We start from the raw sequence: 27,276 nt of genomic DNA on the forward strand, positions 1-27,276 counted from the left end.
ACAGCAGCCAGCCTGGAAGGTCAAGTTCTGCTCCCTCTTAAACTGAGGACAATTTCTCCAACAGGTAGTTCATGTCACCCTGCTGCAAGTGGAAAGAGCGGCTGGCCAGGAACCTCTGGGGTTATATCCTGGGGCTGCAAGGTGGGTCCCCACTCACACTTAGTTTTGGAAAGAAATATAAACATACGTATGGTTCTCACAAAGCCCATAAATACAGAGTGGGTGTTTTAAATATACTTTGTGCAAAAGTCTTTGTAGTCCCTGTGAAGGGAGAACAGCTGCTGGGATCACCCAGTGTGTCCTTCTCTGGACCTCAAGAAGGGTACTGGAAAATGTGTTGACAGACTCCGAACAGAGTGAGTATAACTCTGCCTTTGCAAAGAAGGGAGCACGTCCTGATGCAGTGCAAAATGCCAAACCTCACCCAGGGAAAGCTGAAGGCAATATCACGATGCTGATCTGTCCCAGCCTTGGACCTGGCCCAGAGAAAATTCTGGCTGCTGGTTAGTATATGGAAGCATGTGTGTGAGGGGAGGAGGGAGGTGCTGATTCTGTAACCAGCATCTATATTGCAGTTTTAAATTAATGGCAAGTTGTCTTAATCTTGGTACAGGTGTTCTTTTTTATTCTTGTCCCTGTAGCAGAATAAATGAATGAAATAAAAAATGAATAAGAACTTGAGCCTTCACATAATGAATATTGTGGATACAACCTCCTATAAATTACATTCCAGACTCCCAACGGGTAATGTCTTATATATTACTGGGATACTTACATGTTTTTTCAAAGGCTCTCATACAGCAACCCCCTGAAAAGTTAGCACAGCTCCTGCAGGTTAGAGAGTCTGATGGAGGAGGAAGAACAGTAAGGTCATTAGGGAACATCATTAGAGGCTTAAGAGCTAATGATCCAAAGCACATTGACATTAATGTGACTCTTCTTTAGACTTCAGGCACCTGGGCACACGAGTCCTTGCTTGTGATATTTAGCATGTCTGTTTTGGAATGGGAAAGGTTTTTTTTCTCCTCTGTAGGGTAAAGAGCAAAGAAATAAACCTCTTGTGCTGGACAAATCAAGCCCCAGCACTGGAGACAAGTTTTCCTAGAATATGACCCATTGTTAAATCTGCTGCTTCATTTTTTTTCTATGTTTATAAAAGCAGTAACTAGTTTTATTGAAAGGGCTCAGGTTTTTAATGAAATTAAAGGAAATAAACAGTCACTAAAAACCTTCCTACTTGACTGTTGCAGCTGTCACAAAATACTGTTCCCATTCACTGCAGATAATCCACAGGGACAAAACTAAGCCCTAGGTGTAGCAGATGCATCTGATGAGCTATTCTAGCAGCCACAGAATACCAAGCCGCCATCCCTGGGCTTAGGCAGGAGAGGGGTGGTTCAGGGGTACAGCACTGGGGCAATTGCTTGGGCACCTGGCTGTCTCAGTAGGGGTGCGCTCACTATGCTACAGTGTCGAGGCACCTGTGAAACTCATGTACTCTGTGGGTGGGAGGGCAGGGAGCTGGAAATATCTGTCAAGATGTTTTCTCTCCCCCTGAGTCCTCACTCCTGCCCTCTAAGCACCTCCTGCCCCTGTTCCTCCTGGCAAGGACCAGTGCCTTTCCAAAAATCTGTCCTGTGCAAGCAGCTAGCAGCAGTGACCAGCACTGACCATGGACTGGGATGCTCCAGAGGTCTCTGTGCCAAAATTCACTGCCATACAATTAAACCTTGCTTTCCTGGCTAGTGGAAGGAAAAGCCAAGGCCAAGGGCATAAAATATGCTTTCCCTTCTGCTGCAATAAAGCCACAAAAAACTATTGTCAAGGCCTAGCTGGAAAATCAAAATGTTCTCCTTGGGGGACACTGCTTCACCCCTCAGCAAGGAGAGGGTCCAGGCAACAGCCGGACTCTCGCTGAATGGGGCTGTGCAGGCATTTCTGTGAGGGGCTCTGTGCCTTGGATAGCTCTGTGTGAAGATCTGCCCTCTGCTTGAAGCAACAGTTACTGTATGTGCATTTTGACCTGATAATGGCCATGTAACAATTTGGGATCCCACTTATTTACATTACTCCCCGGCAGTTTAAAAATCCATTAATGGTTCAGCAATAAATTCTCAGCAGAATTCCCTGAAGAGATGGAAAATGGGGGATACCAGCTAAGGAATTATCATGGAAGTACTCTGAAAGGAGGGCCTGCTCTCTTCTACCCCATTCCTACAGCTGAATGGAAAGGGGCTCAGTTTTTATGTTTCATTTTTTATTTCTGTTTTTCTGCAGAATGTGGGAGTAATGGAAATGACCTCCCCATCTGCCACGTGCAGCCCATATGGCAGCCATACAATCTCCCCTCTATTTCGTCGACCTCTGAACTGGAAGGGCAGCCTTGTCTGAAACCCAGCACAAGCACTGAGTCACTTCCAATTCCCACCCTGCTCCCTCTCCCTCCTGAGCAACTTATTTAACAGCGACAATTTACATATGGTAGTTTTACAGTGTGGACTAGGATGCCCCAGGGACTGATTTGCGACTCACAAATCCATTTCAGAGTCTTTGCACTGAGGAGACAGTGGGGCAGATTCAATATTCAGCTATGCTCATCTAAACCCAGAGGTGTTTCAGAGAAACAGAACCCTCCAGATTTACCTTGGTGCAGGAAAGCAAAATAAAGGCACCTGCCTGGACTCATAGCCACTGTACCTCAGTGAAAAATACCCTGCATACAATATTCACAGTACTTTTTAGCTGAAGATATATGACAGGAGTGCCACTACATATGCAAATATTACAGAAAGCAGCAGAAGAGCAGACAATAAACAGATCTTGTACTGCTAAGTTACCTTTCCCTTCCGCCTCAAAATGAGAGGTTTAGAAAGAACTGAAAGCTGAACTAAATGTTGTCCTTGTCATTCCTATGATGAAGTTATGCCAAAAGTCTTTTTCCAAATAATTCCTTGCTATGGATTGTGCGGATGAATGACCCCCGTGTAAGCCATATTAATTTTTATATTTGCTAGGAGTAAAGGAGAAAACCAGCTCAGAAACCACTGATAATGCAAAACTAAGAATCTGACCGAAGGAAAAGAGTTTTATTACCATTATGGAATACTTTTTAGTCTTAGTTACAAGGAGATAGTGAAAATGTGTGCTGGGAAAGGGAAGACCCTTCCCAATAGACCTTTCCCAAAAGCACTTTGCCAGGGAAGACCTTAAGCACTATACCATTTGAGGTTGAAACAGCTGAGAGGGGGGAAGAATGAGGAGCTCCTCGGCCTCTGTGACTTTCTAACAGGCAATTAATTTTATTTAAACCATGACAATTTTATTTAAACTCTTGATTTCTTTTCACTGTATCAGAATATGAAACAGTACCCTAAAATTAATAATAAACGGGAAAAAAACGGTTAAAATAATTATGATGAACACATTAGTTTTCATGCATACAATTGGTTCAATTCCAGTCTCAAAATGAAAATGAAAATGAAAATGAGAGGGAATCCAGATGTAGATTACTTTGTGTAAAAACCAGCTATTTCCCTTAGGACAGCCATCCAGCTGCGTGGTGCCATAGGCTAAAACAGTACGAGGAGCTATCCATTTTCATGTCAGAGGCTTGTTTTCCATCAAGAGGCTGGGAGCCCGCAGAGAAAGTCAAGAGAGACTATTCCTCTTCCACCTACACATTCCCATCAGTCCTTGTGTAAGCAAATGCTGGGCACGTTGCCACCCCATGTGAGGCACTGCCAGCCGTGCCACTTAGCTGACAGCCAGCAAGCCTGCGGGCTGCTGGTGTTGCAGTTATCGCCTTCTATGCCATCAGGTACCTCTGTGGCGCAATCATGGTGATCAGTGTGTCTCAAAGGGGACACAGTGGTGTCCTGCCTGCCTTCCTCCCACGGACACAGGGCCACACCCCCTATAAATTCATCACAAGTTATCCCTCTCCAGCCATACTCTCCTGTACAACCCAGTGCTGCTGGGGCTGCTTTGGAATTTTCATGGACCACCCGTGCAAGGGAGGCTGCCCACATTTTGTAGGGGAAGCAGCTTGGGAAGTTTTCTAAGGTACTATTCATGGAAAAAAAACATCAGCATTGGAACTGAGGGGTGTCTGACTTCCAATATGTATAGTAAAACCACTTCAAGGTGCTGAATGCCCCAGTAAAGACTCGGGAGCTGCCACTGCTGATGGTAGTACCTATATACCACCTCTCCTGCTCCTGGCAGCACTGGGGGCAAAAAATGTCACTGATACCCTCCAGGCTAAGTTCAATAGTTTTGCCAGCAATCCTACACGCAGGTGAATAAAACCTGTGTTTCTGACTCCTCTTCCTTGCTCAGTTGGATGCTTGCCTTGCCACACAGTGTTTGAGAAGCAAATCTGGTCAAGGAGGACACCCCAGCTGCAATGGAGCACGCAGTGGGTGGGCTGTAGGGAGAGCACACTCCGCAGGTGTGAGACTGATGGGTCACTTCCCTTGTTACCAAGCAGTTACTTATAGCCAGGTGTAGGACAGTGTGTTTTCCAAGGAGGCTATTTAGTCTTTTATCAATTAACAAGACACGTGACTGTCTTCTTTTGGATGCATGGCAAGAACATTTTAGATGTATATGTTTATGTGTTGTCTCTGTGTCTGTATGTTTAAAAAAAAAACAAACTCAGAAGCTCACAATAAAAAAATAAATAAATGGCACCATTATCCATGAGACAGCCCTGGAGCAGGAAGTTTCACATGCAGAAGATCACATGGGCTTTTCTCCAGCATCCCCCTGTATTCAGACACACACAATTTTGCCAACGGACTTCCAGATTCAAAGCTGCTCAGTGCTCAGATTTGGTCCTTTCTGCCAAGTTGCAACCTGGAATCATCCTTAAGTTACAAAACTTCCAACAAACACTTCTAAAGCCAATTATCCAGACTTCAGTGGGACCAGCTGAATTCTCTGAGCTCGCTGGGTTTCTTGGCAAAGTTTCATTCAGTTCATGTGACTCACCATTCCTCCTGTTGGGATGATGGAAAAGATAAACCTGCACTTGGATGTCAGCAGACCACAACCACCAAAACCACAGATAACAGAAATTGTTGAATAGGAAAATATTTTTAAAATATCTGTAAGTCAGATATGAAAAAAAAATCATGACCAGCAAATACTTTCAGCAGATGTTTTTTAACAAAATTGCATCTGGAGAGTTCTGCCCTGTTCACTTTGCAGACCTGTCAGGTGCTGTACACATGTTGAAATATTCACATGATTTCAGCCCTCCATCTGAGATTAGCCTAGTTTACCACTCACAAAAACACAACCCTAATCCCCCTACAATGGGGCAGCACAGTGTACTCAGTTTAAGCAGGCTGCAGCAGAGAAAGGGGAAGGCCAACTGCTCAAGCAGTCCAAACTCAATTAGTTTACATTAGTTCTTCCATTGCTGCTATGTGATAGTCTGATTTAACAAACACAAAATCTCCGAGTCAGTGGAAAGCTGAAATGAAAAGCCATTTTTCCATAGCCCTGTCATGTACTTAACAAGGTTATATAACCAGTCATTAGTTTGCTCTTAAACTAGCCATTAATTTTTTTTGCCTAAATAAGGAGTAGAGAAGGGGAGAGATGAATCATCCATGTATACCAGACAGTCTTCCTTGAAATCTTGTGCCAGTCAAAATTACATAGAAGCCAAGGTGCCAGCAGAAAATTATTTCTAGTGATGATTGGCCAGAGCTAGCTGTGATTTTCTCCCTGCCTTGCAGAAGTTTTCAAATCACTCAGTTCGGTGCTGCTCCTGGTGAGCAGGAGGTGTACGGCTTTGGAAACAAACCTGGTTTTTCCTCCTCTGCATGTGCTTTTACTCTGTCTCCTGTGAGAGGACACACACTACTTGTTACTCTTCAAGAGCCTGGGAACACATTCAAAAAAACCTCAAAACCAAAGAACACCCCTTAGCCTTATAGGAAGCTCATTTATCTTGGAAGCTTTTCAGGGCAACACTTGAGGGTCCTTGTACTGTGCCTAGCAAAAGGCACCCTGCCTGCCTTCTTTCAACTCTTTACAAAATAAAATGTGTTTAGTAACAGTCTCACTGAAGCCATCCAGACAAGAAATCCACCTTATCCATGAATAAAGTACCAGAACAGCAGCCAGGAGACCTTCTCTCTGTCCCACTCTGCTGTTGATCCAGAAGGGACACAGCCTCACTGGTGGCAACCCAAGAGATGGGCAAGGTGTGTGGCTTCTCAGCCACGGCACAGCAGTAATGTGGCTCTCAGGCATTCACCATCACAGCACCCTTTGAAAGCCAGGGGGCTTCCCCTCTCTGACCCCTATCTTCAAGTGGTCATCTAAGAGAGGCAAGAAGAGAAAAAATGCCAAATACTTTAATTCCCTTCTTACAGTAAAATATTGCTGCCCAGCCTTCACAGCTGGAGGCTTGTCCTTCTGCACACACTCTAGGATGAATGACTTAGGTCAACCACAACCCATGCACGTCTTTCACACAAGCTGCCAGGAAGCTCAGATCTTCGTGTGAAGGTTCGGGCTGACTTACACTCTGTTCTCGGGAAGGTCTACCTAAATGTCTTGTAGAAGTAGTAAGCAAGGATAAGCACACGTAGGCTCTGCCTGGAGGGAAAAAAAAATCACAACAACAACAAAAAAAAACCCTCTCCAAAGAAGCTGGTTGTGTTTTGCCTTGTCTTTATTATAGAAACCTGGAAGGAATTTAAACCCCTCTCTTGTTCTCTGATCTTTGGTGTTTTGATAAAGCAGGACATGGATCCAGATAATTGCTGTGCCAGTCCAAACCCTGACATACTGATATTTAGAAGACTGAAGTTACTCTGATTTTAGCTTGCTCAGCCTTGGTGTGACCGGAAGGCTCTGCTCAAAGCCAGAGCACTTCTGTTCTGGCATGCAGTCAGTTATAACAGCAACAATAAAAGACAAAGAAGGGTACCCAGCCCGCTGCAGTCTTCCTCACGTGGGGTGCAGGAGGTCTGCAGAGGTTACTCCCCCAGGCTACAGCACAGACAGGGAGCTGAGGCTGAAGAGACTCCTGCTAAATTTCAGAGAATTCCTGGTGGTGTTTGAATAATTTTCTGGTCAGAGGGGTTGCAAGGAAGGGAAGGAGGGAGATATGTCTTTGCAGAGCAAAAAGCAGAGCTGTCCAATATTACTGGTGTTCCCTATTGGGCTAGGAAGCCAAGCACTGACTAGGTGAAGTTCCTGGTGCCTTTGGGCACCAATCTCTTGGGCTTCCCCCTCAATCCCTTCCTCTGGGAATGGGAAGATTAATTCTCTGGGTCAGCCTTGAATTTAAGAGTCATCATCGGGAATTTGCCTCACGGTGAATCATGACTTTTCTGTCCTGAGTTATTTCCCCCCAGTTTTCCTCAGAATGGGACTGTCCTGTGCAGCCCTCTCAGATCTGACAGCCCTTCACCATGCACAGCAAAGGCTGTGCCGTGCAGCCTTGAGAGGACAAGGAGGTTGAAGGCTGAGGTCTCTTAAGCTCCATTCCCTTTCCTCCAAGAGATTTCAAACTATCTTTGGGGACTTTCTGTTAGCTACATCCCTTCTGTGGCAAAACTGGGAGGGGATGATCTGGCTTCGTGCACTTTTTAAAAAGCTTGAGAACTAAGAGCATTAGCTTCTCCACGCTAGCTAAAAAAAGGCTTGCTAAACCCGTTGAAACCAATTGAAGAGCAGAGCAGAGTTAATCCTGGAAAATGCTCATGGTAGCTCAGTGACGCACGGCCATGCAAAGGCAGAACAGTGCTGCTAGTGATCTGTTCAAAAAGGACTAGGAGAAGTCGCAGCTAGATTTTGGGGTGTGGGTCGGCCCTCAGGGTTGCCTGAGCCGAAGCAAGGGCTGCTGCTATGAAGCTTCTCATGCTGCATCGTTAACATTTTGCTCTACTTCATTTAAGATTTTCTCTGTTGGAAATTTTGGACATTTTTCCATCTGCCTTCGTATTTCAGACTCATAGAGTCTATATGTACTCCATGTATATACATGTAGGTAGGTAGGTATGTATGTATATATGTAGGCAAGAAGTACAGACACAAACACTTTCTCCTTTGCAAGGGCTGTGAGTTCTGGTCTTTACTTCAAAAAAATATTTTATTCTGTATTATCACTATTTGTCATTGTGCAGTGGTACAAATAGTACTCATGCACTTGAAAAGGAACTAAGGCCTCTCTGTCCTAGACTCTGTACTTCCAAGGAATAAAAGTTAATCTCCATTTTCCATCTTATAGTTTAAGCATGAGGAAACATATTTAAACTTGCTATGGCATTGTGATTGGGTTCAATATATTTGGGTGAAATATCTACCCTTCATTTAAGATGTGAGAAGCCATAAGCTCTTTCATTCAATTAGCTTGCTGAAGCAATAGCACCCTCCAGCCAAAACATGGGTTCATGTCAAAGCCCAGATGAAAATGTGTGAAGCTTCTAAGGCATCTGAATTGCATGGAAGGATAAGGTTTGCCAGGTATGGTTCTAAGAGAGGGTTCTGTGTCTGTATGTACACAAATGCACAAGAGAAAGAAAAAAATGCAAATGCAGGTGAAAAAAAGAAGGAAGCAGAAAGAAGGAATCCCGAGACGGATACCGAATTACTGATGGCAGGACCCTGAGAAATGTCTGAGACAATGGATGTTCAGAGTCTGAAAAGGTCTTGAAAGTTTGGCAAAGAGGGCTACTGACTAGTGTGACCTCCCTTGGGAACAAGGTCTTTAGGTGGTCCTTCTAAATTAAAGGAACTGCATCTAGGAAGAAACTGTTGTCAATTCTTCTAATAGAATCACCCCAGAGCTTTTCCAGTGTCTTGAGTTAAAAGAAAATTACAAATCTTATAATAGAAATCCACCACTTTTACTCATTTTTAACATACTTCAGTTCCGACAGTGAGCTCTCAACAGACAAACAAAAGTGTCTGCAAAGGAAATTATCTTCAAAAAGTTCAATTGCTCCAAGAAGCAGCAGGAATCTTCCATGTGGCATGATGTATCCTATCAAAACTGTGCCATACAACTTGAATTTAAAATTTCAAATAACTTGTAACGCCTGTATTTGGTTTCGGTTTCTTTCAGTTAGTTTCTGTTGCTTTGCTGTAGGATGACAGCCAGTTAAAGCCCACAAGAATCAAGAAAACATTACCTTCCTTATACAAACATCACTGAAATCCTCTGATGCCGTTTCTTCGCTGACATGGTTTCCATAGGGGCCACTCCCTCAAGTCCTTGTTTAATTTTCAAATTTGCCCTGGAACTAAATTATTCAATTATGTTTGGCCACATGAGATTCTGCAAAGGCAGCTTAAGCACAGAATTTCCAAACTCCACCGTGGTAAGACACAAGGTGTCCCCTTTAGCGAGTCAGCTTCTCATCCCAGCTCTCCATAGGTAATCAGAAGAAGGATGATGACTTGGCAGCTCAGCTAATGGAGCTTGTCAGGATCTCAGTTATCTTATGACAAACTAAGAGGTGCCAGGTATTGCTTTCTATGTCACTTTGCCATAAATATGAAAATCACAAGCTGGCATTAACTCCTCACCAGGCTGATGGCTATAAAAAGCTGGAGCTCTGGCCAGTGTCTCGGAGAAGACCACTCTATTGCTGCTGTTTTCCCTCCATAGTTTGGGCACAAGGGATAAGAAGGCAAGATAGTCCTGACTCTCTCCACCTGCAGCATCACGAACAGCACAAACTCTGTGTAACATGGCCCAGGGAAAGTCATCTGTATAAGCATGACACTACCTTCTCAGCTGGCCAGGCAATTTCTTTTGGTTTATTTCCAGGCAAAATCACACATAGAAAAGGAAAAGGCAAAATCTGGCATTGAAACGAGTGTCTGATCAATAGATGTACTTGCTAGTCAAATGAGGTTTAAACACAATGGCCTCCATTCTTCTCTTCCTTTCTCTGCCATAATTCAAAACCAACTTTCTTGAAACCATGGAGTGTATGCTGGAAAAAACCCAACATTCTATCAATCAGAATGGGAAATGACATCTACTGTTTCCCCAAATTAATAGCCATGTGCCTTCCCTACCCCTTCATAGCAATGAGCTCATCTTCTAACCTGTGTCACCCTCCCTTCGTATTCTGCTCACAGTGAGATTTCTTCTACTTCTTCTCCATATTGTGCTGCTCTTTAATATGATGACAAGGCAAAGTGTGGAACTGAGTGAGAAAAAAATCCCGAGGCTGTTTTCATTAACATGGAGAAAAGATTCAGCATAGCTTTGTTTCTTGGAAGGTTTGAGAGAAAAAAAAATTACAGCAGAGAAACATCAATAGTGCTTATTCTCTTGCTTTAAATCAGATCTGATCCATCCATCAAGACCAGCTAAGCTGAGAACTTTAAGGGGCCACAAGGCTATAGTCCATAGACTCTTTCTGATGCTGTCCTTGTCACTGAGTTAAAGGGGTCGTTTTCCTGAGGGAGACATGGGGGGAGCTCCCCTAGGAGGCACAGAAGTTCTCCTCTTCCCTAAGGAGGAAATATTCATAAGCAGCATTTTGCAGGACTGATACTGTGACATGAGCACATAACAGTTTTGTTTTTCCCACCTGTGTTGCCTGATGCCTCCCATGACTTGAGAGCTGAGATGCAGCCCTGCCCACTCCTAAGGAGCTCGCCTGCCGTGGCTGGCTTGTACTTTAAGGTGTGGGCAGAATTAGGCTGCAACTGTCCCCTGCCTTGCAAGAAGACATACCCCAGACCCCAGCCCTAGCCATGCTCTGCCCTCTTTCCTGAGGCTGCTGGCCTCTGTGGCAAGTGATTTTTCATCTGCCACAAGAGGCCTGGAATGGCACAGATCTTACTAGTGCAGGCAGTCAGAGGCTGTTGTTAATTATTCCTACATATTCCCTTGGAAAAGCTGCAGCATGCTGGAAAGGTACCTATTGGATTCCCACACTAGCCAGAGGCTAGCCAGAACATACAAGCCCAGGAACCTGAGCAGCACATTTAAAATGAGTAAATTCATTCTAGACTCTGCATACTAATGAGAAGTTACTAGTAAAGTAATAAGGACTGGTAGCAGTCCTCTCATTGGATGTATCAGCTGTCATCTAGGCACCAAAATAAGCAAGCAGATCTTCATAAGCACTCTTTGCAAATTGACAATGAGGTCTTTTGCAAATACGACCCTGATTTAACCATCTAAGCAGGAGGAAACTCCCTTGGGAAGTCTGGTTTATCAAAGAAGCCAGTAATCACTGGTCACCACCAACTTGGGCAGGTTTGAGCAGTTTACCAAAAATTAAGATGTATGCAAACTTGATCCATTCCTTGTCTGTCTGTCTCTCCTTATCACTAGCATTTCACAAATAGCACAGAATATGCACCAGGACAAGATCTTAACACACTTGTTAGAACATAACACTTCGTCATTGTCAGGCAGATAACTGAAAGCCTAATGCTGAGAATAGAGCACACTTTTAAAAGGGCATAAACAATTTAGCACAAATGAAAAATAAATCTGCCCTGTCTTAATAAAGACCTCATAAATACACTGATGAATTACAACGAGATATACGGGGGGTGGGGGGTGGGGGGTAGGGGGGAAGCTAAACATACCATTCTACTACAGATTTTTTCATTAGTGTTGTTTTCTCACTTCAAACAAAGAAGCTGAGGGAGGAAATACGCCAGCTTACAAATGAGAACAAGAATAAAAATTCTTAGCAGTAAGTCCTCTCTTTCAAAATCAAGAAATCTCCTCTTTGATGCTAAAGAACATTATTAGGTGTCCTTGGAGATGCACATAAAAACGTATCAGGGAGCAGAGGCTACTCACTGTCCCTCCAAATTTGTGCATTTTAAACATAGATATACATACTTGCACATAGATAACTCTCCGTATGTGTGTGCATGTGTGTGCCTGTAGCTCCTGAGGTCTGAGTGTTACTGCTTCCCACAGCGAAGAGCAGTGCCATCTGTCACCCTGCCAAGAGTTTCTTGCCCCTATATGACTTGTTGCAAGGTAGGGAATTGCTGCCCTACACAAGCAAGATGAGAAGCCACTAACTCCTGGAGCCATTTCATTTCCTCTCGTGCTGGAAGGACAATTGGGGAAGGGGAAGATTGTCCTCTCGGTAATAGCCATCAACACCATCAAGCAACAGAATCGCTGCAGGGGGATGCATCTAGGCTTTTTGGAAAGTTAAAATAGGTCTGTATGAAAGAAACCAGGAGAGACCTGTCCTAGGGAATGCCAGCTCTATTTCTCAAGTGGTGCTCAGCCCAGTCGCACATCATCAGTGCCTCACCTGCATGCAGCATTTTGTCTCTCCGTCCACCAAAGCCATGTAATTTACAAGAAACAGTATTGCTAGACTGCCCTCCAAATCCTAGTTCTTCCTTCATACAAAACAGATAGCAGTGATTTTACATTTTGATCTGCATTTGCTCACGCCACCAAGCCTTTTCTGCTAGAATCTCTGCAGTCAACCCTGCGTTGCAGCAGAAGCAAAAACTCCCTTAACAGATGTGAAACCCTCAGGTTTTAATGATCACATCATCTATCCCTGTTTCAAACAGCTCTAGGTGGTATTTTCAAATGGGAAAAACATTTTTGCATGGCAAAGCTTTGCAGAGAGCTATTGTATGCAGAGGTAGGAAACTCCCAGTGCCAGAGCAAAAAATTAGGTATTTTACATGCAAGGTCTCCCTGGAGCAATGAAAGTGCAAATAAAAAGTGAAAAAGGATAACATTAAAGTTTACGTTTATTGCATAACACTAAATATGAATTTCCAGATTTTGACTGAGTTTGGTGTTAGGAAGACCAGTTCTTTCTTACCAAGTTTACCAGATATTCACTTTTCTTTCAATCTAACTTGCCATCCGATCCAAAGCTTGATTCAAATGTCATATTGCTATGCTTGCTGAAGAAGCTTATGTTAAGGGTTTTTTGTTTATTTACTCTTCATGACCTATGCCTTGTCGTCCCATGTATGTCTGCTGTGCATCTTGACCTATGTGCAACTGCCAACATTATGTGCCAAAGACATCATATGTCCTTTACAGCGGAGCTAAAGAGCTCAAACTATGAAAGTTGCTCTTTCATTGCAACTCTCTCCAATTTGACATGACAGACTTTTGTCTCTTTAGTTTGCATTTGTTCCTCTTACCTGGTCATAGAAACCAAAAATACAGTATCATCCCATTTGGCAAGAACATGTGAAAGGAGACTTCACAAGAATTAGCACATTGTTCATAAAAGACATAATTCTCCTGTATCACTTCTGAATGGAGTAGACCCAGTGGTAGTTCTGGGGAAATAACCACTTTTTAAGCTATTGATGAGAGAGAAAGTGAGAAAAAGAAAGAGAGAGATATATTCCTTTTCCAGTGGGGAATATGAAACTAATTATTTTTTCCTTTAAGACCATGCACAGACAATAACAATGTTTCATGAGGAGTTTTTTCAAATAAATATATTGTGAATCAAAAACCACCTATCTCAAACCAACTCTGAAGACTGAATCTCACAAACAAATTTTGCCTTAGAGATTTCAGGTCCAGAAACAAATCCAGGTTTTAAAGCGGTCAGAAAACAGTGCTAATTCTGTCACTTCTGAACAAAATTTCTTCTCCTTGTACCAACATGATTGGGTTTGCTTGTTTAGGATGCCTCCCAGATACCAAATGATGTGCTTTAAGAAACTTCAATTTCTACCAGATCTACAAGTTAGCCCACTTTAAGCCCTGGAATTAGCTATAGTCAGCAGGAGCCACCTGCATATCAAAGGAAATAATATAGTCCTTAGCAACTGAGAAAAGGAAAGAGGAACCTTTCTAATGAAAGAGAGAGAAGAGACCAACATCCTCCTCATTCCTCATTAATGAGCAAAACGAACAAGCTTTCTTTAGAAAGGATTGATTTTCATCAAATGAGTGAACTGAAAAAAAATTAAGGAAGGCTGGGAAGCTACACGGGTTATTTTTCAAGCTGAGAAATATGAAGAGAAACTATCACCACCACCTAATGCAGTTCGTCCTGATTTTTGAGAATATGGTGTAATATACTTGTTTTTCAGAAATGAAAGCAATCAGCAAATTTGTGTGTGATGACATTGTTGACTGGCATCTGAAGCATTACTGGTGGAAGAACCAGGCAGGATCTAAAATGTACTATAATGAGTAATGTTAGAATCCAATTTTACCTTTACAAACTTACAGGTGAAGTAGACAGGATAAACTTCTTTAGAGAAGCCAGCAAACAGATAGCCTGGACTTACTCACACACTGCACCTCTCAGTGTGGCTAGTTCAAATTAAATCATTAGCTGAGAAGGAATAATCCTGGTAGGTTCAGAAAACCAGTTTTAAATTTGGCCTGCTAGCAAAATTCTGAATGTATTTACTCTGGATTCCATTTCTCAACCCATATTAAAGCTCCATAGCATAATCAATTATGGGCTTATTGCAAAGTACAGTAGGATTCAATCTCCAGGAATGCCTCAGGGTATGTCTTAGAAGGACGATAAAACTAACAGTAATAGGTCTACAGCTTCTAAGGCTAATTTCTACAGTTACAAATTTTATAAATAAATAGAAGGAATGTCAACTCTCAGTCACTCAGCTTGAGGTCTCTCATGCTGATAACTCCTCTCTTCTCGGATACCCTCCCGGTTCTCAGATATATTCCTTTTTCTGTTCTAAAGCCCCTGGGACTTGTTCAAAGCACCTCCATTCCTACCTTTCACGTTGCTAAATGGAGCAAAGAACTAACGCAACCAGGAATATGGAGCAAGTACAAGAGGGGATAGTGCCCTCCCTAGTGTTGAAGCTGCATCTCAAGGAACAATCACACCGCCTGCAACTGTGATGCCATGAGATCTCAAACTGAACAGTGTGAGGCAGGTGCCAGATGGAGGAGAGTCTGCCTCGGAAAATTCAAGTGCTATGAGTAGTGACATGGGTTGTTTTGCTGTAGTTTCTCTTCAGCAGGCTAGATGACACAGGAAAAAAGACTTCCAAACTCAGCAGCTGCCTGCTGGTGTTGGTGAGATTATTTCATATCATGTTGTCCTGGTTTTGGCTGGGATAGAGTTAATTTTCTTCTCAGTAGCTGGTACAGTGCTGTGTTTTGCATTTAGTATGAGAATAATGTTGATAACACAGTGATGTTTTTAGGTGTGGCTGGGTCATGTTTATACTCGCCAAGGACTTTTTGGATGTTTAGGCCCTGCCAGCACAGAGGGCTGGAGGGGCACAAGAAGCTGGAAGGGAACAAAGCCAGGACAGCTGGCCCGAACTAGCCAAAGGGATATTCCGCACCATGGAACGTCATGCTCAGTATATAAACTGGGGGGAGTTGGCCGGGAGGGGCTGATCACTGCTGGGGGCCTGGCTGGGCATCGGTCAGTGGGTGGTGAGCGAATGTATCGTGCATCACCTGGGTTTTTCCCTTTTGTTTTTTATTCCTCTCTCCCTCTCTCTCTTCTTCTCATTACAACTGTTATTGTTGTATTTTACTGTTATTTTAATTATTAAATTGTTCTTATCTCAACTCATGAGTTTTACCTTTTTCCTGCATCTCCTCTCCATCCCTCTGGAGGTGGGGGGGAGTGAGCAAGTGGCTGTGTGGTACTTAGTTGTCCTCTGGGCTTAAACCATGAACATGTGAGGGAAAAGCATGAGGAGCATTCTGCCACCAGACTCAGCTAAACTGTGCTGTGTCCCACCAGCAGCTGAATTGCAGCAGAGAAGGTGTTTGCCCAGCAGCCTGTGCAGCGCTCTATGCAGAAGGGCATGCAGAAGGACGCCAGAAACTCTGCTGAGGACAGTGTTCCTTGCTCAGCAGCAGTGGTGCCGTGCCACAGGGCATGGTCCCCAGCACCCACTGGAGCAGCTAGCCCTGGCACAGCAGAGGTGCCACCCAAGACCAGGTTCCTGAGGAGGATGCAGCTCTGCAGGCCTGGGGCTGCAGGGGTGCCTGGGACCTCCTGCTGAGGCTGGGGCAGTGGTGATGGTCTCCTTGCCTGCAGAAGGTGTGAACTAGTGGAGGATCTGTGTTGCAAAGTAAGAGAAGGTCCTGTGCAGCTTTGGAGACTAGAGACAGCACAGGAAAATACACCTCATTACTTTGGAATTCTCCATTAAAATATAATCTGTTGTACATTATTATAATCTTTGACAACAAATATTGGCCTTAAATGATAAGATTAAAAACCATGGGAACATAACATGCAGTTGAAATGGCCAATAAAAGCATACTGATATCCACACAGTCTTCAAGATCTAATAAGATCTAATAAACAGAAGATCAACTTGGAATCCAAGACTGTCTAAATCCTTGCCTCTGCTGCTCCTTTGGTTGTCTAACCTCACACAAGTTGCTTGACCTTTCTTTCCACAATATCACTTACACACACAGTCCTACTTGCTCCTACACCTAGCTGTGAATGTTTAAAAAAATTAACTACCCCACTTCTTATTTGATGTGAGAAATAAGTAGCTCCTTTGTGTATGAATTCTAATGCTGCTATTGCCATTAGAGTATTCCTTCTAGACAGTAACCACATTTTATAAGAATACTAATACTGTTTCCATGCAGTTACACAATGCATGTCTCATCACCTACAAACAGCACCATGTTTCATGTTGGATGTTTACGTAGGAGAAGAGGGATCCTTCTGAGGGCAATTCTGAAACTCTCCATCACGAAGAAACCCTTGGTGAAAGCCATATTTGCTGACATACTCTTGAAAGAACTCCATCCAGGATTATAGTCACTTACATATTTCTCTCCCTGACCAAGTTCAGCAAAACCTGTCTCTGCACTTTGAGACATCTGTACTTTAAAACACTATGTGCACGTTCCACCTGTTGGTACACAATGGTTGTGCACGGCAAAAGAGAAAACTGCCTGTTCATTACAGCCTGTTCAAGCCAGGTTTTAAAAAAGATAGATAATTTCTGGGTTTCCTTTTTTTAGAGATGAAAATTGTCAGAGAGCATTCTTGCTGTTTCACAGCTTATAAATGTAATATCATGTTACAAAGGATCGTGGCGTTGCAAGTCACAGTAAGCACTAAGGCTGATGCATGAGTATTTTATATAGGTTTTTAGTCTATTAGCCCACTGGGTAGCCTTTTTGGCTTTATTTTTAGCAGAATCCCACAGTCCGGGAATTGCTTTGATAGATGAGGAGTGATACCTGCTCCCCATTCAAGCAAACCAGGCTCCCTGCTTGTTCTGGTAGGTCAACAACTGCAGGAAAAGGACCCATTTTCTTTTTCCTGGGTGTAATTCCCCCTGAAATGCCAATGGGAAAAATTTGCATGGAAGGGTGCGGAATGAAGCAAGGTTTGTCCATATCATTAATGCTGTTCCCAGTTCTGGACTCTGTAGTTTCACCTATCCTGCAGAAAGATACTGTCATTTTCCCAGGAGCTGTGTTACCCAGAGTAATCCACTTCCAAAGGCCACAACTTCCCTGCCAGGCTGGCAGGACTGTGAGGTACACAGATCAAATGACCAAATTGCCCAGGAACACAGGCAGGATCAGTTATACACACACATACAGGGCCACCATGAGAACAAGATGCAACACAGGACAACATGGTGGCCTCTTGGGTCTTTAATATGTCTATCATGTGGAGTGTTGTAGAACTGAACAATATAGACCTTTTAATTAGAGGTGGAGACAGATAACTCATGCATCCATGCCAGAAATATCCAACCTGCCTGCTTTAAATAGCTTTTCATCCATGGCCGAGCTCTTTAAACTTTCTCCTTTTATTAAAACAGCTCAGCTGAGACCATTTTAATGTGCCCCCATCTAGTTATTTTATTGGAAAATATTAAAAGTGTGGACCAGGTGAAATTAAATGCTTTGAAAGTGGAAATCAAGCAGTACTTTCAGTTTTTAAAAGCAGCTTCCCTTCCTTGTGCTGATGCACTTAATATTGTCCTCTTATTTAAGAGGTATTGTTTGAGCTAAAATTGTGAATAACACCGTAATGGGCATGAACAAAGGAAATTATAAGTAAGAAAAATATAGCTCATTAGAGAGTGTGTGATTAAAAGGATAAATGGACTTCCAAAGGCTTGGGACATTTTTCTCTGGCTATTAACCAATCCTCTTAGCATTCCTTCCACAGCGTGCCAAGGGTAGATGGGAATAAAGGCAGGAGAAGCCAAAGATAGCATGTCCTCCCCCAGCTCCTGAGACCAGCAGGTCACCTCCAGGGAAAGGCTGAAAGGGAGGCACAGAACAGACCCCTTCTATCTCTAGCACAGAAGTTGTGTCTTCTGTGGAAAAGACCAAGCTGTTACAGCTGCCACTTTCCAGACTGGCATGTCCTAGCTGAAGGCTCAGCCCAGATGGTTAAGCCCTGCGCATGGGTCAGAAGCCAGCTGATGTCCTCACAACCGTGTGGGCATGTTCAAGTCCATAATCAGGACAGCAGTGCCCACATGCCTCTTGCTAAGACAGCCAGGAAGCCAGCCTTCAAAATACTTCTAATTTCAGGTGAGAATGGCTAAGACAAGAGGAGGCTTTAGGACAGTAGTTAGCATGAAACTAACTCCTCAAAAGCATACAATGAAAAGTTTTTTCACCCATGATTAAAATATTCCTCCCGGTTCCTACTGAAGCACTGCTTGTGTTTTAGGTCCCATTTGACACTAAGGCCATTTACAGAGGACAGGAACAAGGCCTTGGATACCTCCATAGACACAGGGTTGTCACTGTGGTGGTACCAACAGCACTGGTCCCAGCCCTGTGCCAGGCCGTGCACAAGCCCAGGGTGGGAATCCAGCCACACTCCTTGTCCCCAGTGAAGGTTGCCCTTGACAGGGCTGCCCCTTCCATCACAAGCAAGCACTGGAAGAGTTGCCCAGTGTTCAGACAGCTCTCCTACCCCAAACAGACATTGTTCTTGGCACGACTTTGAACTAACTTGCTTATCAACCAATGCCTGCCACACCTGATGCAGAACACCTCTTTCTTCATAACTAGAGTTGTGGTATGGTGGTTGCAGTGGGATCCCAGCACGTTTTTGTGGTTCACGTTATCAAAGGCTGAGAACCATTCCTCTAGGCAAAAGCACAGTTCAAGAGCTGGGAAAAAGAAATCCCTGGAGTTGCAGGAGGGAAGAGGGGGACTACAGGGTACAGAGTCAGTGAGGTAAAAGTCCATATTCTGGTGTAATCAAACTGTAAAGGCTGACTTAAAACATGGCTATCCCATCTACCCTGGCAGAGCACCAGTGTAAGCTGCACTGGTTCAGCTGGGACGGAGCTGAGGACTTCCTTAGGGGCAGCATGACAAAGACTTGACACCAAAACTAGCCTTTCATGAACCTGATGCAAGATGCAGCAAATCCAGGTCCTGCTGAAAGGACAGCTGTGTATGTTCATATCACAGCACTCTCACAAAAAAAGGCAAGGAGAGCTATGGGAACAGTACTTCTCCCCAAATTTGGGTTGTTGCACTTTTTGTTTCAATGAACAAAATGATAAAGACATAGTAATACAGATAAAAAATGTAAAATATGACTTTGATTTGACCTAAAGAGGATAAGGGATATAGACAATAAATAAAATATTTCTGAAACTAAGGAATAAATCTAGCTCTGGGAATTCTCAGGGAGGGGAAAAAGTATTCATAAAAATTCACTCCTCTCTGAGCTGCAGCCCTGAACCTCCCATGCACTAGATGGGAGACACTGATAAATCTAGGAGGCCATACATGCCAACCAGCTCATATGTTTTCAGTGAGCAATGACAGGGAGCCAAATTGCTTTATTCCGATTAGTGAAGGTCCTCTGACTGCAAAATACACTGTGCGAAAAAAATATTGAGTTTTAGTTCGCTGACACATCAATTTAAGAGAATTATTGCTCTCACATAGAGGCCAAAGCATGTATCTCCCTTCATGTATGTGCAGTAAAAACTAATTGTCAACTTTTATGTAGGGGTGAAAGGGGAGGGAGGGACGGGAACGGCACCTCTCTGACCTGTAGCAGCATATTCTGACCGGCATGTGTTATCTCAGTGGCAAACTACTGGCATTTTGTTTTATTCCTAAGGACAAAACAAGCTCTCCGTAAACAGCATAAGCATGACTCACATTTTTTTAGCTGCCTTTTCTCTAAAGAAGTTTCTAGAAAGCTGTTTCATCCAGCTTCTTAGCCGTAAAGTCTCACAGATGGCAAACGAGACCACTAATGAAATCCATGACTAGACCATCTCCTGCTGCGGCTTAAATCTTGCTTGCTTTACTCACAGAAGTAAATTTTAGGAGGGGCAGGGGGGTGGGGAGGCAGGATGCCAAGGTGCTTGGGATATGTGGTCATTTCAGTGCCTAGTCCAGGCGGGTTTTAAGCCCTGTCATGTGCTGGAGCTGATTCAATTATGCTATTTCCTGATTTGCCATGATGTTCCCCTCGCTCAGAGGAAGGGGGGCGGCGAGTCCTACGCACACTAATACCACTCAGACAATAGGCATGCAAAATTGATGTTCATGCAATATCTTTAAGTCTCCAGAGATTTGTATTTTAGCTATTGTATGAAACGCTTCACTTTCATTGCCTCTCTCCTTCACCTTTGTTTCCCAGCTCACTGTCTCATCTTCCGCCTTGGCTGGGGCTCCTGGCTGCTGCGGGTTTCTTCATTGCATATTCAGGAGATCTACTGGTGCAAAGCAACTCATTTTCACCACCTGAAATTCGCACCGTGAAGGCAGAAATAATCAAATATTTTGAAAAAAACTGGTGAAGCGAAACAGTGCACATTAATTATTGTGATAGTTATAGGATAATAACTAATTATTAATTATGCTTTCCAGCAATTCCTGCCTAGTATTTTGTTGAAATCTTCAGCTCGGCACTGAAATTTGTATTAATTCTTCTAATGCAGCATTTTACAATCAAAATATACAGCATGCTCCCATCTTTGCTGGAATGTTTTTCTCCGCAATAAAATAGGAGCTAGCCTTTCCTTGGATGAGAAAAGAAGAATTTACACAGCTTACTACTCTGGCACTCCCCATGCCAACACCAGAAGAAGAAATAGAACAAAAATGGGGGTTTCTAATCCCATCTTCCTCCTATCCCCAGTCATTTTGCCACTTCTCCATTTTCTCACAACAGTCTGCCTTTGAATTGCTTTCAAAATGAAGGCCTAGCTGATGGACAACTGTAAGAACAAAGGGGCCCAAACAGGAGAGGGGACTCTGGGGGGGTGGCAAGGACTCTGCAGGGGAGGCAGGAGGGCTGAGGAGTCTGAGAGAGGAGCAGCGTAGTGAACAGGCAATGGGCAAATGAGAGATAACAGCAGAGAAGAGGGATGGAAATAAAGGGGGAAATGGAAAGTGAGGAAGGGGGAGGGGAGGGGGCGGCAATGCACGGAGACACAGGGTGTCTCATTGCCTAGCCAAAGAGAGGAAACAGAGAGGCGGGATGACCTGCCTGCAGGAAGGAACAGCTGGGCCAAGCAGATCTCCTTTGGTGCCTGCCACGGCTGAGCCCTGCTCTGCAGGGCTTGGTTAGCTGTCCCTGCTGAAGGGCAATAAGGTGCAGAAGGAAACACGAAAATTACTTTAGAAAAACATCTTGCACCTTTCTTCTGATTTTGAAAAGTGACCAGTGATGTGGGACACGTACCCTCCCAGCTCGCTGCTCACGGTTGGGAGTGCAGGGGAAGCACGAGGGTTCCTCCAGGCCACCCCGGAGTCTGCCCTCGTGCCCAGGGCTGCTGGGCCAGTGCTTCCTTCTGGGGGGTCACTCCAAAGACACAGGTCTCAAACTGGGGGCATGTCACCCAGGAGAGCAGGCACATTGCTGAGGATGGAGAGAAGGGGAGAAGAGCTGGGGGAACACTACCAAGCCTTCATCTCTCCTCCTGGCTCTCCCAGCTCCGGCGGCTGTTGGCTTTGTGTTGCTGGAAGACAGAGGACAGCAGGACCAAAGAGGGGGCAGCAGAGTAAGAGACAGGGTGTGAGAACCTGCCACTGGGGAGATTTATGGGACAGGTCTGGACAGGGTCAGGGCTGACTGCTGGGCTTTGGGATGCAGCAATACCTTTGCTGGGCACTAGACAGTATGGGGGTTTCCATGCAGGGGAAACTGGAAGGAGTTGGAAGCAGGCAGGCAAGTGTTTGGGATAGACCAAAGCATATCAAAAGTGCCTGCATGGGAGGAAGCCAAAGTACTGCAGGATTGGGGGAAAAAAAAAAGTATTTAAATAGTTTTAGAGCCACTAAAGCTCTACTTGACATAGCTAAACAGTGTTCAAGCATTCAAACCTTAACTGACACTTAACTAAGCACTAACAGAAAGGGAAATTTCTTAATGACAGCGTTTCCTACACAGTCCTTTATCCGTATCAGAGGTGCATAACAGGAGCTGGGCAAGCTAATGGAGATTAACTGCTCAAAAGAAATAAAAAACACAACACTTCCACACGGCAATGGCTGCTGCCTCAGCTCCCCATCCCCTGGCAGCTTCCCAAACACACAAGTTCATACCATGAATGCTGAATTGGAAAAGCTGGAGGGCAGAGTCTGTGGAAACCACAGGGGGAGAGCATACATGAAGAAAAAGCTTTCTGCCTGACAGGATTTGAACTGGAAGGTACTTCTACTGGGGAAATAGCCCCACATACCAAGACCGAGCCAGGAAAAAATGGCCTCGCTAGAATGTTGTTGATTAATCCCACCATGATCCAAGGAAGCAGCAATTTGCTACTTAATTGTAGCCAGCCACAAAAAGGAGAGAAAAATAAAACACGAAACAGTAAGAGAGCATTTCTTCACTACTAGCTCAGCTTTTTAAAATTTTTGTTTGTGGCGACTTATTCCTCGTGCAGAGTGTAGGTATTTATTTAAATAATTGATAGATACCTACCTCCAGGTACAGAATTAGGCATGCTACAAAGTATGTAAACAAATTAAAAATGGGCTCAGTGCCCAGGTAAGAAAGCTCAAACCAAGCAAGCCAATCCCAAAAGCTCAAGCCTCAGCAAAAGATGAGGGTCCCAAAATAATGTATGTGGTATGAGAATAAGAAGCTGTAATGCACCTGACTGGAAATGTCTGATTAGTAGTATTACATCAGCCTATGTGTCACAGCTTCCTTATGATAAGGCCTGCCTGTAAAACTATGTATAGTGGGAGGTGGTCCTTGCTGCCCACAAAGAGGCAGTCAGGTCATGAGAGAGGAATCTGAGAGTTAAGGAAGATACAGGATTTGGCCCAAGTTGCACGCAGACCTAGGATCAGCTACAGACTGCTTTTCTCCCAGTCCCAAATTCAGAGATCACATCCCTGCCAAGATTCATGGCTTGTCTCCTGAAATCCAGCATGGCATATCGAATGTAAGCCTGACCTTCCTTCTCTGACCCCATACGGTGCCTTCAAAGTCAGGGAAAGGAAATTCAGGGTGGAAGTCTGAAGCTGTTAAGGACAGGGTTGGGAGGAGGTGAGAAAAAAGCCTGTAGAAGAGATGTCTAGTTTGAGAAAAATAATCCAGGATAGAAAGCAAGGACAATTCTGTATCTGTCTCATTTGCCTTGGAAGGACATGACAAAGTGGCAGTCACTCAACAGCCTCAGGCCTGGATAATTAAAACCTTTATATAATATCAGGTAAAAGAGTAAACAATCTTTCCATAGTATACCGAATTCAAACACCCGCTTCGCACTTGCAGCTCAGGGTTGTAGGGTTTTTTTTCTTTTCCAGAGCATCTTGAACAGATAATCAGAGCATGCTGACATTCAGCCGTAATCAATTAGCGCCTACTTTAGATTAAATTGAGAATATGTAAATTGGGCTCCTCATCAGGCACCACAGTCAACATTTCAGAGACACTCACCATGCTCTGAACATATCAAACAGACGAAATGCAGAAGTTCCAAACCCGACTCCAAAATGGGAGGCCAGGTGGGCTATACCGACCGTTTAAGATTACTTTTGTCTGGGTTTTGGTTTCTTTTTTAACCTTATTAGCTTGTGTTAAATTAGTCTCTACAGTTCTTTTGCCAACCTGAGACAAGTCTGACCTTTTTTATGGAATTACTTACATATATAATATGATAAAATGCACCACATACAAATTAACACAAGGAATCTGACCCCTAAAAGGTGCATTACAGCATTCCCCCCAGTTTTCATTTGGTCCTTCTTGCAGTGAAAATTCAGTCATGATCAGCTGTCAAGAGCTCACTGGTCCTGGTAACGTTAGGGATAGTGCCACTTTGTTTCATAAAAAGACAAGGAGGATAATCCTTTGTGTCATCCCACCCTCAATGCCACAGTATTCACACCTACTGGTTAGCTAAGTTTCTGCTGGACCCAGCTCAGAAGTCCAACACTGGAACATGTTTGATAAGAAAAGGCTTGCAGAAACCACTTCTCTCTTTGGACACTGAGCAAGGAGCTTGGCTAGGGCAGCATAATTATTCTTATCGTAGCGATTTTTTTTTTCCTGTCTTCATAGCAAACTTTCTGTCAGACTCTATCTTGGGTCAGCCTGCCTGACTCTCACTAAAATTAAAAATGCTAATTCTTCACCACCTCACTTTCACAACATTCACCCCCAAGTGATCACATTTGGAGAAAGGGACAATAACTGGATTCCACCTGAAGTGGATATTGTAGTTGGTGCTTGTTAAAAAGAGCATCTAACCCGTGTGAGGATGGAGGAAAGCATGGATGTATTAAGAATACATACATTTGAGTGGGTTTTTTACATCCTTTTTGTCTCTAGAGATCATAGTCTTATACAGAAAGGCTTTTCTTCGGGCCTTTGAATGCATGTGATTGCCACGTCTATAGGGGTTTTGCATTTCATTCTGACGCAACAAAAGCCATATGCTTCAGCATCCTCTTCTCCCCCACCCCCACCCCGTATTATAGGTGAGATTGTTTCTCTAGAGACCAGTTTGTCATTTTTGCTTGAATGTATTCCATTTATGTAACTCATAAGGCATTAGCAAAAACGTGCCCCTCAAACTGAGCCCCCCCCATCCGTATAAAGCTGGCATATTGTGCCTACAATAGCATGACACTGTACAGCAGACAGACTATACTTGTCCCACAGTTTGTTTTTGCGATTAGCAGGCACGATGCAGACCCAATAGATATTAGCATGTCCGGGAAGCACTCACAATAAATTGCAGAGCTACTAATAATTTAGATATTTTTATGACTGTTCAGTGGTGGCTAATTTCATCTAATAAAATCCCATTAAGTTGCTGCCTGGTCCTTTTCCTTCCTCCAAGTCCCCGAACGGGACTTATATGCTAATTGCAACCAGTATATGCTAATTAGACCTCATTTCCATTTCTTAAAGAGATAAGCACTGCCTTGCGCCAACCCATCATTAAAGTGCCCCCCCCTCGCCGCAGCCTTTCCGCCTGGCTGGCGCAGAGGCGCGATAAAGCGCCGCGTTCGGCCCCGCGGTGCCGGGGGGTCCCCGGGACGGAGCGGGCAGGGGCGGGGGTGCGCGGCCGGCCGGGCAGGGGGGCGGGCAGGGCTGCTCGGGGCCGGCAGCCCGACCCGGTGCTTGGCCAGCCGGCGGGGAAACGCCGCCCTCTCCCCCGTGCCTGAGAGAGGCAGGCCGGCCATTGCCGCCTGTGGGTGGTCGCTGGGGCATTTACTAGGGTCTTAGTATGCGAGTGGAAAAAAGGCGAGCCTGGGCTGACGGCGGGTTGCGGTGCTGCGGCTGCTGTTCCCGAGGAGGAGGAGGAGGAGGAGGAAGGAGGAGCAGCCCCCCCCGCCGTCACCGCACGCCCCGGCTCCGGCAGCGCTCCATCACGCCCAGCCCACGCGGGCTCATTAGAGCTTCGGGGAAGCAATCAAGAGTTTATCATGCTTGAAGGGGCGGCGAGTCTCCTTGCGCTGCCTAATGTGATTTCGCGGCACTGCAATGTAGTCAGAATTAGATCCACATTAAAGATCAGTTAGCGGGAGAGAGCGCAAGAGCATCAGAGGCGAGCGCCGCTCGGATTTTGAAAAGCACAAGGTGCCTTCTGGGCTGCTGGCAGCAGAATCATGCACTTTGCTCTAGGGGGGTGACTTTCAAATCCCCAGGGTGACATTCATCAAGATTTTCAGGCTGAATACGTATGAGTTCAGGCAAATTCTATGCTGTGTGTTAAGCCGGCAGTCTTGCTTTGGGGTCTCGGGACCAGAGCCTGTGCTGGTCAGCACTGGGGTAAAAGCCCACCAGGGAAGAAATCACCCCATGGAAGTCAGGTGGGTGGCTCCCCGCTTACAGGGATGTAAACTGAGAGCAGGGCCACCAACACGGTACAAGTCAGCGGGGACTTCAGGCGAGTAGTAAAAGGCATTTCTTGAAATTACTTAGAAATGACATTTCCCCTCTGCCCTCCCCAGAAAGTTAATTCTAACAGTTTGCTGTTCGAAAAAGACAATTACAAAGCCAAAGGAGCTGGGAACACTAGTGATGCCATTGTTTGAAAAAGAAGCAGTCTTGAAACATCGTTTGCAAATCTATTCATTACTCTGAAACGCTATACACAGGAAGAGCGAGTTTAGCAGCTGTCTGCTAACTCCCTTATTACCCAGTGGAAGAAGAACACTGTTACCCAGTGGAAGAAGAACAGACAGGCAGAGCGTTACTTCAGGAAACCCAAACGCTGCAGATGTGAAGGGTTCCCAAACCATGCAGAAGCCTCCACCCCCACCCCAGACAGGGCTCTTCACGTCTTTGCTTTGTGCTGCACTTGACAAATGAGGGTAGACTGGCTCCTTATTTCCGTTGGTAAAATGAATCCCCGATGTTGTCTCCGGGAGCTTCAGCAATGTTACGCCAGGGATGAATTTGCCCACGTATGCCTCACACTAATGCAATTCTCCCCATAACCAAAATCATTATCCGCCTGATTTCACCTCCACCTTTCTTATCTCTCCCCTCTGTGTACACACACAGACTCAGACACACACTCTTCTCCACCCGGCACGTCAGTCACAGCTATCTATGCAAGAGGACTGAACTTCAATCCTCAGTGTCTCCAGAGGGGTCACAAATGGCAGATGCAAATGTATAGCAGGTTGCTGGAACTCTCTGTCTGGGGCAATAGGACAAAAGGGGAGCATCCCTTTTGGTGGTGGTAGCAGAGCAACCATCCGTCAGAGGTAACATTTAATAAGAAGGTGGCGGGGAGAGGCAGAGCGGCAAACTGGCAGCTACCCAGTGCCAGGCAGCCTGCAGCGGTATCAGCTGTGCGCCAATGCCACAAGGGATCGGAGGCCGTGGCAGCAGCCACTGCAGCACAGGGATGCTTGTGTAA

This window comes from Falco rusticolus, chromosome 2, assembly GCF_015220075.1.
Source record: "Falco rusticolus isolate bFalRus1 chromosome 2, bFalRus1.pri, whole genome shotgun sequence".
Classification (NCBI taxonomy): domain Eukaryota; kingdom Metazoa; phylum Chordata; class Aves; order Falconiformes; family Falconidae; genus Falco; species Falco rusticolus.